The sequence below is a fragment of the Triturus cristatus genome, chromosome 2_2 (assembly GCF_964204655.1).
Source record: "Triturus cristatus chromosome 2_2, aTriCri1.1, whole genome shotgun sequence".
Lineage (NCBI taxonomy): Eukaryota > Metazoa > Chordata > Amphibia > Caudata > Salamandridae > Triturus > Triturus cristatus.
The window spans coordinates 436,255,053-436,270,923 of NC_140582.1; positions in this window are offsets into that span (position 1 = coordinate 436,255,053).

Sequence of the window (15,871 nt, forward strand, 5' to 3'; positions counted from 1 at the left end):
TTAAGTAAATAATACATATAATTAAAAGAAATATAGTTAAAAATATTAAAAGATATTTAAAAATAATAACTAATATATTAAGGTGCCGATTCCGATCCTGTAAAACCCGGGTACGAATGGTCGTACGGAGCGTATTCTCCGTCCGACTCGTACCCGGGAAAACCACCTTACAAACCCGCAAGTACGATTCGTACAGAAATGCCATTTCCGTACGAGTCGTACAAAACACAGACCGGCTAAAAAATACCCACAATTCCGATCCGGGACATCGCGTACATGACGTCCGGATGGAGTCAGGCAGCGTTTTACGGACCAGCAAGTACGATTCGTGCCTACGTCACTCCGCAAGACTTTCGGTATTCACAGAAGGCATTTAGGAGTCCTAAAGTTAGGACTCCTAACTTCTGTGAATACCAAAATGAGTAAGTGCCTTCTGTGAATACCAAAATGAGTAAGTGCCTTCTGTGAATACCAAAATGGTAGTAAGTTTAGGATTTTGTCTTAAGTTAGTTCTGTGAATCGGGCCCGTAGCATTTATTACGGGAGCCAAAAACTGGTGGGAAATTGAGGACGACGCGAACAAGGTGCACCGGTACGCGACGGACAGCCATGGACCCCATCCTACGTGTCATCCCGGCCCTCCTAGCCTACAACCTGGTGCACCGAAACCGACGCAGACGCCGCAGAAGGTCAGAACAACACCCAGGGGCAAAGGGGTGGGGGGGCGAGGGCCAGGAAACATACCCCCCCAAGTTAAAACATATATATCCTGCACATAACTTACCCCCATGGTCTGGTCACTTCGGGGGGCGTGTCCACCAATCCCATGTACCGCCACAACGGAAGTGGACGTGGACGCGTACCCGTCACCACTACAATGGTGGTACGGCCCGTACCCTCGCTATGGGGGGCGTGGGTACGGGCCGTACCACCAGTGTAGTGGTGATGGAGGTGTACGCGTTGTACCCACGCTGTGGGGGCGTAGGTACGGCCCGTACCACCAGTGGAGTGGTGATGGAGGGGTACGCGCCGTACCCACGCCCCACAGCATGGGTACGGCACGTCCACCTCCATCACCACTACAATGGTGGTACGGCCCGTACCCATGCCCCCCAGATTGTGGGTACGGGCTGTACCACCAGTGGAGTGGTGATGGAGGGGTATGCGCCATACCCACGCCCCACAGCGTGGGTACAGCGCGTACCCCTCCATCACCACTCCACTGGTGGTACGGGCCGTACCCACGCCCCCACAGCGTGGGTACGGCGCGTACACCTCCATCACCACTACAATGGTGGTACGGCCCGTACCCACGCCCCCCAGAGCATGGGTACGGGCCGTACCACCATTGTAGTGGTGATGGAGGTGTACGCGTCGTACCCACGCTGTGGGGGCATGGGTATGGCCCGTACCACCAGTGGAGTGGTGATGGAGGGGTACGGGGCGTACCCACGCCCCACAGCGTGGGTATGGGGCGTACACCTTCATCCCCACTACAATGGTGGTACGGCCCGTACCCATGCGCCCCAGAGCGTGGGTACGGGCTGTACCACCAGTGGAGTGGTGATGGAGGGGTACACGCTGTACCCACGCCCCACAGCGTGGGTACGGCGCGTACCCCTCCATCACCACTCCACTGGTGGTACAGGCCGTACCCACGCCCCCCAGAGCGTGGGTACGGCCGGTACCACCATTGTAGTGGTGATGGAGGTGTACGCGCCATACCCACGCTGTGGGGGCATGGATACGGGCCGTACCACCAGTGGAGTGGTGATGGAGGGGTACGCGCCGTACCCACGCTGTGAGGCGTGGGTACGGCGCGTACCCCTCCATCACCACTCCACTGGTGGTACGGCCCGTACCCACGCCCCCACAGCGTGGGTACGGCGCGTACACCTCCATCACCACCCCAATGGAGGTACGGCCCGTACCCACGCCCCCACAGCGTGGGTACGGCGCGTACACCCTATGAAAGCGGGGTTAGGGTCCGTCCCACCTGTACCCCTATGGCACCAGTACAGAATGGATACAAGGCGTACACACGCCACGAATGTTGGCATAGGGCCTGTTGTAGCATATAAGCAGTAAATTGATGTGTGTGTATGCACAGGACAGCAGTGTGCTGCACCAAGGGGGTGGGTGGGTTGGTGGGTGGGTGGCTGCAGAGGACTCCCAGCAGTGGACAGAGACATGGGGGAGGGTGCATATCACTCCCAGCAGTGCCCAGACATATGAGGGGTGGGTGCATATCACTCCCAGCTGTGCCCAGACATATGAGGGGTGGGTGCATATTACTCCCAGCAGTGCCCAGACATATGAGGGGTGGGTGCAGAGGCCTCCCAGCAGTGGCCAGACATATGAGGGGTGGGTGCAGAGGCCTCCCAGCAGTGCCCAGACATATGAGGGGTGGGTGCATATCACTCCCAGCAGTGCCCAGACATATGAGGGGTGGGTGCATCATCCTCAGATGACCACAACTCCATGGGTCCATGAACGCATCCCCAATGTGCGAGTATGTTGAGAGTGCCATATCAACACATCACTGACAGCAGTGTCCCACTCCCATGAGGATGGATGTCATTCCCCCACTGCATGACGCACCACATGTGGGTGCGATGACAAATGACACATGCATACCCACCCCTTCCGGAGGCTGCACAATACACACACTGAGATCATGTCACAAGACTGTATAGTCATGTGAAGCCCACTAAACTAGGGGAACACACACTGTCACGCCCATTTCAGGACTGATAGGAATGTTGTTGTCTCCCATGGAAGGAATAGGGTGGACCACCCACAGATACAATGCCCACAATTGTCAGTCAGGTGACCAAATACCCTGCAGAACAAGTACCATATGTGTGCTAGGCTGGGAGTACACACATGCATAGTGCGGAAAAGGGACCATTTCCCCATGGAGGCATGGCAACATATTCTATACACAAGTACAGTGACTACCAAGGATGGCACAGGCGATGCAGCCGGACACATTGCTGAGCAGGCATGGACATAGTTGAAGGGATCCATCAGCCACCAAGGGAATGTAGACACAGGTCAGCACAACAATGGTGCAACTCCCTGCAGGGAAGATGTCAGGTGCCACAGAGGAAGGAACACTCCTTGGGACAATGTCTCAAAACACAAAGAGCATACACGACCAAAGAATCATTGCAGAGACCTTGTGATGCCACGCAGATACCAGGGTCCACCCCATGAGCAGCAGACTACTACATTTCCCAGATACCCAACACATGATCACCACCCCAACTCATGGAGCATCAGCACCAACATCAATTCCTGAAAAGCAATTGTGTGCAAAGTAAAACAAAATGCTTTATTCAGCATGAAAACAAAAAGTAGAAAAGGACACTATTTACAGAGGCCATAGGCCAGTCCAGACACAAAGTCCTGGGGGGGGGGCACATGGCCATGCATCTCCCCTAGCTTGCCTGCACATCAGATACCTCTGGTTGATCGACTGGGGTGGGGGAATCATGTGGGGAAGGACCAGGCACCACAGGGACAGGAGGGGGTAGGGCAGGTGTTGGGGGTGCAGGGACGGACGACTCCACCACAGGGGGTGGGGCAGCGCCAAAGGTGGAGGTCAGTACTGCGCTGCACACGTCCGCAAGATCTTGCAGCGTCTCCCCTGCACCCGAAGGAACCACAGGCCCCAAGGAGGAAGGGGGGGGGTCGGAGGGATGGGTTGCAGCGCTACTGGGGGAGGTGGTGGACAGGGGGGGGACTCTACTCCCCTACCCGTGGAGTGCCTTGCCCGTTTGCGCGCAGGTGAAACAGTGGGGCTGAGTCCCAGCACAGCCAAGTAGGTCTCCTTCTCAGACTGTGGGGCAGGGGAGCCGAGGGGAGTGACATCGGAGGGACTGGGGAGTGAGGCATGCAGACTCCTACTGTGGCTGCGTGTCCGCCTGTGTGCCCTAGACCCAGTGGGTGTGCCTTCTTCCCCCTGAGTGTGCGTGACAGGAGGTGTGCGCTTGCCCTTCCCTGTTGGTGTGCTGCCTGTGTCTGGTGTGGTGCCTGCCTGGGAAGGTGTGTGTGTGCTTGGGACAGGAATGGGAGTGGGAAGTGTGGATGGCGCAGGGGTAGTTGGGGGGACGGAGCGCTGCAGGAGACTCACTGCTGCCGTCAGTGACGAGTCCATGGACCTCAGCAACATCCGTTGGTCAGACATCGCTGATGACATGCCCTCCATGTACGACACCATCTGTGTCAGCAGTCTGGTGTGGCCATGGAGGACAGTCAGGATCGATGTCTGCCCAACCTGCTACTGCCGCTGAATGTCCACAGACTCGGCAGTGAGGGCAGCAGGGGAGACAGGGGTAGGGGGTGCGGTGCCTGGCATGAAGGAGACACGTTGTTGCCCTACACGGACAGAAGGGACCCGAGCAAGTGGGAGGGCGGTGATGGGAATGGAGGGGGCGGTGACAGTTGCAGTGCTGCTGCCAGCTGTTGGAGCAGCCTCCGCCCCCTCAGGGAGTTCAGCCTCGGACCCGTCTGCGTCGTAGTTGGTGGTGGTACTACCCAGGTCCTCCGCCGCACTCCCCTTGCCCTCCGTGCCGCTTGATGCTGCCGACTCGCCAGGTGTGGTGGCACTGGTGCTGGATCCCTCCTCCACGTCCGTGCAGGTGTCTCCCTCGGTGTCCCCCGATGATGCTGTGGGCAAGGTGAAGAGACAGGAAATAATCAGTCACCTGTGTACATCTGACACATGAGTCCAAACTAAATAGGTCACAGTGCATATCATGAAAAGCATCATGAGGAACATCTAGAATACCCAGCACATATGTAAGCCCTGCACTCCCCAGTTGGTTCACCCAACATGCCCCATGAAATAATGAAAATCAGGACACCACAGCATATAACTGGAAATCCAATTATACAGAGAAGCTAGTGTCTGTGAACAGTGGAGCACAGGCAGACCATGACGGCATGCCACCACCTGGTCACTGTGAACGAAATAGTATTGGTGCACCCAATGCCAAATAACAGACGCCAATGCTGAAGGGGTCCCCACACTCATAGGCCTGTGAGTACTGTAGAATAGCAAATGTAATACTATTTGATCCATTGGGAAGCACAAAACTTTACACAATTGACATATTTGGAATGTGTGAATCCCATCTGTGGAACACAACACACATGTGCATGAATATCAGAAGTCACACAAGGAGGTGCACACACAACTACATTTACACAGTCATAGTATGAGCTGCCCGTCTAATGGCAAGAAGCCAATGTTAAGAAGAAATGTGGTATCAGGAAGTACACATACATGGCACCACGGTGGTCGGGATGACTTGACACCGGTAAGTTGCCTTCAGCAACAACCAAGGACTAACCCATATGCTAACATACTGTGGGAACATGGATATGTATAAATCCTAAACAACTTTTGGCCTGAAATGTGCCCATGTTCAAATTGTGCCAGCGTGTACCACAAAAGTGTAAAAGTGGTACTTGTGCACTCCCTTGGGAGTCCTCTGTCATGCAGGCACATCATTGTCCTTCACAAAAATCAAAGTGAAGCATATAAACTATTGGGACATGTTGACAAGTGTAGTGAGTGCCAGGGCACATACCGTCTTGAATAACAACTTAAAACATGCCACCTGTCACATGGCCATCCGTACCATGATGACACAGTTGGCAACACATCTGACACACTACCTGTCATGTGGAGTGGCACACATGTCCAGACACAGGACAATGCATTAGCAAATGGCCCTGAAATTGTGTTGGAATAAGGAGCACCTGCACTGAGGAGACACCCTGATGTGAACGAAGAATGTCCACACAGATGTCAGCACACACAGACCAAACCACATAGCATCTGGAGCACACACCCGCGCCAATAATGGATGAGCAGGAAACTTGTTTTTTAACTTGTGACACATGCTGCAAAGCACAAACATGACACCCTGCACAACATGCCTGGGTCACTGCACGTTGAGTGCCTGTCCAGACAATCATCACACACTGGTCAGACCTGGCAAGGAGACATAAGGTATGGACATGTAGTCCTTGCCCGCAAAAACAACCCATACCTGAGACAATGTGATTGAGACAGCTCAAAAAGTGACACCTCTCAATCTGGGTTTACTAAAAAGTGCATCAGGAAATCCTAAATGTACTCCCAATCACCTCGTGAGGCTGCCAACACATATTTGTGACACAAAACCTCAACAGATTGTTGGACATAGACACACAGGCACTGGCCAGTGTGAGGATGCAGAAGCAAAATTGGGTCAGCCTGTACAATGGGCACATGTAGCACACTTTAGATAAATACAAATGAGGCCAGGGAACAATGCCACAGAGGCAATACTATGCTGAACATATTGAGAATGGGCACCGTGTTGGATGACACACATGATACCGAGGCAAGGGTGTCTTAGGGTACTGAAGTGGGCACACTGCTCCATGGGCCTGGAATTATCTGACTGTAACATGAGCTACCGTCCCGGCACTATGCATATCTCCCACTCATGCACATCATGTCTGAGGCCACAACATCGGTCATGCATGCTGCAAGTCTGTTCATTTGAACACTAACACTCCTATGTTGAGACTCTGCATCAGTGCCAACTGATATGGACCCCCAAATGACTGAACAGGACAGGGCAGAGGCAAGGTAACAACACATGTCTCCGACCCCACCCCCACATGATGCAGACAGCAATGTGCACTTGGATCAACCGCCAGCCTAGATGAGCATGTCTAATAGTGATTACACACAGACCATGGAACACATGTCAAGGAGGGGAAAGGAGGAAGAACAGCAGTGGATGACTTTGGGGAACAGGAAATGCAATGCACATATTAACCCTGCCAGTGTATCGATGTGAATGGGCACTTCCCAAAGCTGGTGACACACAACAAATACACATGTAGCTACCCCCTTGCTGCTGCTGCATCGCCTGTAACCGCCTATCCATGTCAGGGAAGACCACCGCCAGGACACGCTTCATTTGGTGGGTCAGGCGCTGACGCCCGCGGTTCTTGCCTTCTGGTGAGTCCCCCAGCAGGAACCGGTCGATCCTCCTGGTCCAGCACCGGATGTCCTGCCAGCGTTTCCTCACCTGTGCCAGGCGCCGACTGCGACCCTCCACAGATTTCACGGCCCTGACGGCCCGCTTCCATATCTCCCCCTTCTCGCCTTCTCGTAGGCGGTTACCTGTGAGGATGACAAAGTGAGACAACATCACTACACCTGCTCCATGTCACAGAGACACACATTTGAACATCTTTGATATGTTGAACAGGGCATAGTATGCTGCCAACGAATAGCACCTTTGTCATAGGGACATTAGGCTCAGTGGAAGCCCCAATGCACTACATGGCATTGAAAGTACACAGGTGGCCTGAGGGGTGCGACACACTCCCTGATCATGGCACACACTGGACATCACAAGCAACACAAAGCTGATGGCCAGCACCTCCAAGCAGTCGCATACCCCAGGCCACTGACCCAACAACAGCAGACTACACAGACACACACAGGCACAGATCATTCACCTGCCAGTGGCAACAGCCGATACAAACCTCACTCTGCACATGTGCCACTTGCCTGGGGGGTGTCACAGGCGTGGGGCTAGCCCAGCAAGTCAGACACACAGCACGGATCACTTCTCACATCAGATGGGTCGAGCTGTTGCCTCCTCCATGCAGCTGTGGTGCAACACTCCACATAGACACTCACCCACATGACAAGGAACATTCACACACATCACTGTCCAGATCATTTGGACACTCTCACCACAGCTCCACTCAACTCACACACATCTGTGGGTACAGTGACCTGTCACACGGGGTGAACACTGAATCACTTCAGGACTATAGAACAAGAAGGGCCAAGAGGATTAGCTATGCTGAATGTGCCATGCAGCATGCAGTGAATGTCACAGTAAGCACAATGCAAGTGAGGAGTGCACACATGAGCCACATCATGCTCTGCATGACAGACATGAGCCATTCCCCCCCCCCCGGGACCCACTCTAAACAACATTTCATGTCTGTCACACCTGGACACAATGCCAGAAGTGCCAGTCACAAAAAGAAGGGGCATAGTCAAAGGTAGCGGAGTCAGCACTCACCTGCACGCCTTGTCTACCATACAGGCTGGGAAACTGTGGGAGGATGACATCCAGCAACGCCTCATTCTCTTCCTGTGTGAATGGCTGGGCCCTCTCCACAGACCGCGACATGGTGCCAGAGGAATCACAAGCAGCAGCAGTGGTGTCGAATCAAAGGTTGTGCAGGCAAGTGCCCTCTCATGGGTTCTGCCTGACTTATATCTGCCTTGTTGGCCTATTTCAGTAACAGGAGTGCAGAGTGATTGGTCAGACTCCTTTGCATCCTACGTTTCCTCCAATCCCTTTAAACATACACCAGTGACAGCATTAGCATTTTTTCAAATTTGCAGCATCATGTCAAGTCAACAACCACATTGCAACAATGTATATTGTGGCCAACTACTTTTTCCAGGCCACATGATGGAAACATTTGAACTTCAAACTGGGTATCCATGACAACCAGCATGCATGTAGGCCCTAATACTTGTCCCTTATGTGTCCCCATTGTAAATTTCAAATCCCCACACAGGTACGGTGCGTTTCACACGTACCCCTAGGACACCACTACTCTAGTGCTATGGGCCGTACCCACGTGTGTAGGGCCCGTAGCACTATGGTAGTGTTGCCGTAGGCGTACGCCATAGTGCTACGGGCCGTACCCGCATGTGTAGGGCCCGTAGCACTATGGTGGTGTTGCCGTATGCGTACGCCATAGTGCTATGGGCCGTACCCGCGTGTGTAGGGCCCGTAGCACTATGGTAGTGTTGCCGTAGGCGTACGCCATAGTGCTACGGGCCGTACCAGCGTGTGTAGGGCCCGTAGCACTATGGCGTACGCCTACGGCAACAATGCCATTCATCCATTTTCCAACTCCTGAGCAGTTGACAGGTATCAAGGGTGAGTTCTATGCCCTGGGAGGGATGCCCCATGTAATTGGGTCCATTGATGGGACACATGTGGCTTTGGTACCACCACAGGCACAGGAGGTAGCCTTTCGTAACCGTAAACATTACCACTCCATTAATGCCCTTATGGTGTGTCTTGCTAACATGGTGATTTCCCATGTCTGTGCACGTTTTCCAGGGTCAGCACATGATGCCTACATCATGAGGCGTAGCAGGGTGCCAGAAATGATGCTGCAGCTGCACAACGAATGAGCATGTCTTGTTGGTGGGTAGACTCTGTTTGTCCAGTATTCAGCGGTATCTTAGTATGTGACGGCATCTCCTGACCCACTTCTTTACATGATGTTTCCATGTAGGGGACTCTGGCTATTCGAACATGCCATGGCTGGTGACGCCTCTCTGCAACCCGAGAACAGCTGCAGATCACCGTTACAACAGCGCCCATGGGCAGACCAGGCGAGTGATTGAGAGGACGTTTGGCCTCCTGAAGAGGTGATTCCGTTGCCTCCACAAGACCGGCGGGTCCCTCCGACATGCACCGGGGAAGGTCTGCAAAATCTTCCTCGTGTGCTGCATGCTGCACAAGATGGCAGTGGAGAAAGCTGTCAACATTAGAGGGGTTGGGATGCACTCCATTATTCCAATGTATCAAATTCATCCGTCTTGTTGAATGATTGCGTGCACATTGGTTAAGTGCCTTACCCAAACGGCACCAACTTAGTTACAACTACAGAAGATGGGGCGTCATCTTGCCCCAAACCAATTGCACTGCTTTGTGTGGCCTTAGCCGCATATTGTACTCCAATTGTAACAATGTAATCCTCATAATCCTTTTGATTCTCCTATATAGTTTCTCTTGCTTGCTGGTCCACACGTGGAGTTAAATGCCATTTTCTAAATTTCTAATGTTTCAAATGTGCCCATCCGGACCTCTTTAGGAAACACGACTGACGCACGATTCATCGCAGGCAGTGTTTATTAAAAAAATCCAATGCATTTCGGGCATTACACATGCCCTTCGTCAGGGATCACTATAAATAACAAATACAATTCTAATCAATTATATGGTCGTCATAATTTTCACAAATACATTCATTAAATTTCAATACCGTATGCTTTACAACCCAGTCATCGACCCCCACCATGAACCCATGCATCACCTATACAAGTTATTTCCTTCCTTTTGTGTCGCAAAAACCCAATCTTTATATCATTCCCTAACCTTTACCCCTTCTTTCCTTTCATTTATGTAAATCACTCTGCTTTACAAACCGCCTGCTCATATCTGTTGTTACTTTCCCTTCCCTTTCTTTCAGTTTCCATTCTTGTCTCGCTTGTATGAAACGTTACGGTCACTACATTTATTTCACCCTGCTGTTGACCTTCCCTCTTTCACCCAGCGTCATTTTATTACATTTCAAATTAGTACATATGCACACATTTACGGTTTAATCATAGCTGAAATCCACCCGTTTCGTTTTTACCCATCTCCCATAGTGACCAGTAAAAATATTCTCATACCTGCCATTCACGCTAAAAAACCTCCATCCTTGTCTGCTTTCCCGGAAGTGATGATTCCTGCCATTACTCGTCCCCTATTTCACCAAAATTCAAACTTAATGCTGCCTCCCGATAGGCCCGTTTGTCACGTTTGATTCACATAGAGCTATTAACCCATCTGCCTAACTTCAACACCCATAATGCAGTATTCTAGGTGAAACCATAAACACGAGGATGTGCATATATGACTACCATTTCAAAATTAGCTCTTAATATAAAAATGTATTGCCTTTTATAGATAGTGAATAATGAAGAGTTTGTTTTCACTTTAAGAATTCAACACCAACTGTATTGATGAACCAAGATGTTTCGCCTCCGTGTGGACTTATATAACGTTGTCCATTTCTCCTTTCCTATTCTTTTTCGACCAGCGGGTGCTATCTCCATGTTGGGCATTTAAATATAATCAACATTAGGGGGGGTGGGATGCACTCCATTATTCCAATGTATCAAATTCATCCGTCTTGTTTAATGATTGCGTGCACATTGGTTAAGTGCCTTACCCAAACGGCACCAACTTAGTTACAACTACCGAAGATGGGGCGTCATCTTGCCCCAAACCAATTGCACTGCTTTGTGTGGCCTTAGCCGCATATTGTACTCCAATTGTAAAAATGTAATCCTGATAATCCTTTTGATTCTCCTATATAGTTTCTCTTGCTTGCTGGTCCACGCGTGGAGTTAAATGCCATTTTCTAAATTTCTAATGTTTCAAATGTGCCCATCCGGACCTCTTTAGGAAACATGACTGACGCACGATTCATCGCAGGCAGTGTTTATTCAAAAAATCCAATACATTTCGGGCATTACACATGCCCTTCGTCAGGGATCACTATAAATAGACGATGTTCAGCCGTGTCCTGCATGATGTTTTAGAAGCCATGTTGGAGCACCTGGATGAATTCATCCATTTTCCAACTCCTGAGCAGTTGACAGGTATCAAGGGTGAGTTCTATGCCCTGGGAGGGATGCCCCATGTAATTGGGTCCATTGATGGGACACATGTGGCTTTGGTACCACCACAGGCACAGGAGGTAGCCTTTCGTAACTGTAAACATTACCACTCCATTTATACCCTTGTGGTGTGTCTTGCTAACATGGTGATTTCCCATGTCTGTGCACGTTTTCCAGGGTCAGCACACGATGCCTACATCATGAGGCGTAGCAGGGTGCCAGAAATGATGCTGCAGCTGCACAACGAACGAGCATGTCTTGTTGGTGGGTAGACTCTGTTTGTCCAGTATTCAGCGGTATCTTAGTATGTGACGGCATCTCCTGACCCACTTCTTTACATGATGTTTCCATGTAGGGGACTCTGGCTATCCCAACATGCCATGGCTGGTGACGCCTCTCTGCAACCCGAGAACAGCTGCAGATCACCGTTACAACAACGCCCATGGGCAGACCAGGCGAGTGATTGAGAGGACGTTTGGCCTCCTGAAGAGCCGATTCCGTTGCCTCCACAAGACCGGCGGGTCCCTCCCATATGCACCGGTGAAGGTCTGCAAAATCTTCCTCGTGTGCTGCATGCTGCACAACATGGCAGTGGAGAAAGCTGTGCCACTCATCCTGGATCCCGATGAGCAGGAACATCCACCCGTGGAGGATGACGGCCTTGGTCACGAGGCAAGTGAGGAGGAGGAGAAGGAGGAGGACATCCGGAGTCAGCTCATACGCAACTTCTTCTCATAATGGTGAGTCCCTGGGTCTGAGTGTGCACGCTTGGAGCCTTGTGTGGTATGTGTTGCAATGTGTGTGTCCAGCTGACTGTATGCGAAGTGACTTTGAGGTGTGTGCTGATGTGTCACTCGAGTGCTGATGTCATACCACACATTTTAGCTGACACACTCAATTGACAACTAGCATGGTGTCAACTTTATTCATGTAGAGTACATGACCATACATGCGGGTGACTATGTGTTTCCTGACTTCTTGTGTGTCTCTCATCCCCAGGTATTTGCCCATGCTGTCTGCTCGTGGCATCGTTGTGCTCCTGCTATTCCTCATGAGTAATGCAACGTGTGCTGAATCAGCGTTACATGCACGGACATGGTGAGAAGTCTCCTTTGGGTAAGGATTGCAGCAAGGCTTTTTGGGTGTGGTAGTTGTTTGTAATGTGTGGGCACTGCTCCTGTGCAGGTATTGTTACTATGCATACATGTCGACTCACCATGGGGCACATAACATGTAGCATGACTCACATGAATTGATAGTCACACTTAGTGACAGTCATCTGTTATGGGATTGTGGATTTTGATAAGGCATCTATGTGTGTACAACTTCCCTCGGAAACATACGGGAGGCTACGGGTGGACATATTGCGGGACATCCCCATGAGAGGCTCAATGGGGAATTGCAGCCTCTCCGTGTGCAGCAGGGGATGTTTGGCTCACCCCCTTCACTTGTGTGCCACTCCCATGGATTGACAGCATCTGTGGTGCGAAGGGGGTGTCCATTGTAGGTCCCACATGTTAATCCAAAAGACCATGTGAGTCTGTTAATATTGATGCATTTCCATAGGTGTGAGCCTGAGTAATAAAGGTGTTCCTCAGCCTCCAAGGTGCCTCATCTCTGTCAATGCAGGTCTCTTGCCACTGTGCATGCACCATCTCTGGCATGGTTGTCAAGGATTGTGCATATGAGTCTATGTGTAGATTAGCAACCTGCATGCTGTTCTACATGTATTTGATTCTCTATTGTGCATGACGTCCATGGCTGTGTATGTGTTTTGGTATGTTGGTCCCCACAACGGGCCGTCAACACCTTCTGGGGTGTGTTTCCTGTGCGCAGCTTGGCCTTCAGTTTCATGATCCGGTGTCAGTCATCTTTGGGGATTGTGCATCCTTTGTCTCTGGGTGTGCCATTGAAAACCGGTCACTCCTTCCTTGACATACACCTGTTGCAGTTATCCTTTCTGACATCCTAGTCTTTGTGTGGAAATTGTGGCATAGTTCCCAGGACATGCTGCCTGCTGTTGCAGCCACTGCAGCAAGGGCACACGAAGTTTCCTGATTTGGCAACACACACACATCAAAGATGCTCCTCCCTTCCTCCATCAACCCATTCATTTGGCTGTCATCAGCTTGTCTGTGCCACAGTTGCGAACACGCCGTCCCAAAGGCTGGACCATCTGCACATGCAACGTGCACATTGCAAGAGCCTCATGTCCTTGCATGACCCACATCACACTACAGTCTGATGTTGCAGCCACCCTCCAAGCAATGTCCATCCACACATCTGCCGCCAGCTCTCAGGCATACACTAAGCGCACACACAACACTTTTGCATGATGAGTGTGCAACTCCGACTGCCTACACAGTGCTGCCACGCCTTCCAGGCCCTGTCACACCCACCAGGTCATGTCCCTCCTACTCCTCACCGGCTCTGTACCCCGGCAAGGACATGGGAGTGGGACTCAAGGCTTCTGCATGTGGTATGCTGTCGTTGTGAGGCACATGGCACAGGTATCATCTGTCAGCGTGTCAAACTACAATGTGTCCAGGACCCCCCTCTCCACCATCACATGCGCACACAACCTCATCATCAACTCGTATGCCATTGACAGCCAGGTGCTCCTCACCCTCACCAAGGGCGCAGACATTGCCCGGTCCAATATTCTAGATTGCATGAGATCCATTGATGAATGGCAGAACAGCAGCCACCTGAGGCTGGACTTGTACAGGACTGAGGTCAACATCTGAGGATTGTCCCCTTACAGCTGGGTCAACTGCTTGTGTCCCACCCGCAGAAGCCCCGCACAAGAACCCAGTGTCCATGCACACAAGATGGTGTGCATCATGGATTGCTTGCTCACATTTGCCATGGTAATCACCAGCATCTGTGCCTCAGACTGCAACACCCTCTGCATTATTTACATGATCTCCAGATAGATCCACTCCAAGGAAAGGCGGACCATCCCCCAGGTCCACGACAACATCCGTGTCAAATACTGCCCTGCCCTCTACGGGGCAGCCACATCCAAACTCCCAGGACACTTGTCCACATCCAGGCTGCATCTGCACACCTCAGCTGCAACATCCCGCGCCCCAGCCACATCACCGTCCAGCAGAGATAGCTGCAATGGATCACTGTGTGCTGCAGGATGACCTTCAGACTCCCCACCCATACTCAGGAGGCAGGCCACAACCCTGACCCAACACCAACCTTGTACCACTGTCATCCGAGACCCCGTAGTGCCATCTCCGTGCATCCAACCTTGACCTGGCCACCATTCTTCAGATCCACCGTACACCAGCATGCAGGACATAGTTCTCCCACCTGGGAACACATACCTGGGACTCCCTCCCCGGGAACCTCCGAATGAGGCATGACCTCTACGCCTTAATGGTACTCTTCCAAATAGGTCTGTCGGCACAGTATTGCATGCACCTCCTCAGCAGCATGAGGCCATCACAGGTGAGTATTGTGCTCCATGTCTGCATTGAATGATACATTGTGACCCATGTGTGTCCTGTACCAGACTCCGACCCCAGTGTATGGATGTGTGGAGTTAGTTCAACACTCAGGCATAGTTTGACATTTACACACACATATGTTGGGGAATAATGCCAAATGACAGCAACATCTCATGACAAAATAAAGTATTTATTTTTGGTGGGGTAAGTCTTTTGGTAGATGAAGTAAGGTGCTCTACTGGGTGCATAGAATCCAAAGTTCACAGGGGGAGATGGCATCCTTGTCAGTTGGAGTCATCAGAGTCCAGACCACAGTGTTGGTCATTATTGGTCAGACTGTGACCAGCAAGTCCATGTGGCAGAGAATGTCATTGGGTGAGGTGGTGCTGTTGCGCCAGAGGGCCAGGTGCCTCACGGTCTTTTCCGTGGACGACTCACCTTCCTCCGGGGACCCTCAGATGCAGGCCTTGACGATGTCTGTGATGCTCCGTCGGACGAATCCTCCTCCTCCTCCTCCCTCCCTGTGGCTGGTGCTGGTCTTCGCCTGTTGTCACAGGGAGGGTTGCCCATGTTGTTGGCAATCCGACGGAGTGAACGGCTCATGTCCATTTGCACCGCCAGGAGCTCAGCCAGTCTTGCCTCCATCCGTCCTTGGTGTTGTTGTTGACTAGCATGTTGCTCGGCCTGCAGGTTATTCATCTCGTCGAGGGTCCCCTTCATCTCTGTGAGGCTCGATACTACCTGGCTGATGCCCCTGGTGTCACGCCGGTATGTGTCCAGGATGTGGCGTATGTGTGACATACCGGTTCCCTCAGCTGGCTGGTCAGGTTCGCGCCTCCGCCTGCCTCCACTCCCACCACCCCTGCCCACACGAGCCTGGCCTGCCGTTGTGGGCACA